This window comes from Trichechus manatus, unplaced genomic scaffold (genome assembly GCF_000243295.1).
Source record: "Trichechus manatus latirostris isolate Lorelei unplaced genomic scaffold, TriManLat1.0 scaffold00009, whole genome shotgun sequence".
NCBI classification, from domain to species: domain Eukaryota; kingdom Metazoa; phylum Chordata; class Mammalia; order Sirenia; family Trichechidae; genus Trichechus; species Trichechus manatus.
Window position 1 is genome coordinate 2,437,594 of NW_004443945.1, and position 1,977 is coordinate 2,439,570.

General features: G+C 46.2%; 1 protein-coding gene across 1 annotated transcript in view; it reads left to right on the top strand.

The window, feature by feature from the left end:
* Positions 1-245: 245 nt before the first annotated feature.
* The window catches only part of FANCI (FA complementation group I), an 80,223-nt gene continuing 78,491 nt past the window's right edge, over positions 246-1,977 (top strand). The window contains exon 1 of the mRNA XM_004370622.2: positions 246-281. The gene's annotated coding sequence lies outside the window, so the exon portion shown is untranslated. The remainder of the gene's footprint in view (positions 282-1,977) is intronic.

Sequence of the window (1,977 nt, forward strand, 5' to 3'; positions counted from 1 at the left end):
GGATCTTAATCTAGCATGACAGAGCGCGGGCATAGTCCAGGCCAACCTACGCAAGCTCACTCTGTGGTCCGGCCTGCGACTCCCGCTAGCTCTCACCTCCCTCCGACTGAGTGGTAACGTCCACGTACTTCCGACGGCTCCCCCCGCCACATTAGGCTTAATGGTACACCCCGCAGCGGAAACGAGACACGGGGGTGGGACCTGTTGTCCCGAGTGACGGAAGTTCGGCGGCGTTCGGTTGAGCGGGCTGTTTGGAAGTTTGTGGCGGCAGAGAGGTTGAGGTGACTGTGCAGCGGGGCTTGGCGCGTTGTCCGGGCGGGGGACTGGGCTCCGGGGAAGGAGCGGGTCTGTGAGAACGAGAGAGCGCCTCTTCTGACCTGACGTTCTGGTATTTTCTGTGGCCGGAAAGGTAGATATGCCCCGCTATCTCCCACCGTGCGCGCCTAGACTTTCACAGGTCCCTCCTCCCGGGGCGTGCTGCAACTTCAGCACGTCCTGTTCAGTTTCCCGCTTCCATCAAGGTTCAGCTCATAAGTCTGAAAAGTTTCTCTTAACCTCGTTTCGTGTTCGTAGCTCGGTCATAGTCCACATGGCAGGCTGCCTCGTTTTATAATTTCTGTATTTGTTTTCCCTTCTCCGAGAAGCATTTCACTTCACTGGTGCCTCGCTCTTAGGTTTTAGGGAGCTCGCGCTCTGGGGCCTCTTGACAAGCAATCTCTGCGCACAGGAACGTCACAGCCACCTACCTGTTTGTTACCTCTGGTTTTAGGATGAAGATAGCAAATGAATGATGAAATGAATTGATTTGAGCATATACCCTTCCGAAATTGTTTATCCCTTCTGGCTGGTGTCTGCCTTTTGGTCGGTATGCCCTGTCTGCATTTTCTCTTGCCACCCAGGCCCTAACCTGCGGGTAATAGATAAAAGTATGGAATCTGGAGCGGGACTGATTTCGATTTCAGTTCTATGTCTGCCACTTACTAGCCTTCTCATCTTGAGAAATTTTCTTAATCTCTCTGAATCCCAAAAGTTCCTCATCAGAAATGGGGCTGTTGTGAACTAGGTACTGTGCTGAGTGCTGAGGACTCAGTGGTGGACAAAATCAGACATGGCCCCTGCCCTCAAGGAGTTTTTAGTCTAATGGGAGATATTAGTCATTAATTTAATAATCACAAATAAATGTAATCTTAAAAGTGTAGTGACAGTATGTGAGAGAGCATCAGTAAGACTCACAATATGCCTTTAGAGAATGTAATAGGGGAGCATTTAACCTAGACTGAGCAGCTCCTGAAGAAGTGTGGATTGAACTGAGATCTGAAGGATTTGTAGGAATTAACAATAAAAAAAACTGGGGACAGGGGATGGAAGAAAGGGTATTTATTTAAATTCCAGACAGAAAATCATGTGAAAGGGCCTGTGGCAGGAGGAACATAAGTTTGAAAGACTGAAAACAATTCAGTGTGGCTGGAGTATAGTGTGATAAAGAGGAGCCTGGAGCAAGATGAAACTGGAGAGATGGTATGAGACAGCCCCTGCAGGATGTTTTTTTGTTTTAATTTAATTAAATGCACATTTTTTATTTCTGTAGCTCTATGCTTTTCCATATTTATTACTTCAGGAACCTCTCTGTCATTTTCTTTTTAAAATCGTCAATCTATCTTTTCTTTATAGAAATACTTTTCTTTTTTTAAAAAAAATTGTTGTGCTTTAAGTGAAAGTTTACAATCCAAGTTAGTCTCCCATACAAAAATTTATACATACCTTGTTATGTGACCCTAGCTGCTCTCCCTTTAATGTGACAGCACACTCCTCCTTTCCACCCCTGATACCCTGTGTTCACTCAATCAGCTCCTGACCGTTTCTGCCTTCTCATCTCACCTCCGGACAGGAGCTGCCCATTTAGTCTCATGTATCTACTTGAGCTAAGAAGCACACTCTTCACAAGTATCATTTTATGTGCCATAGTCCAGTCTAATC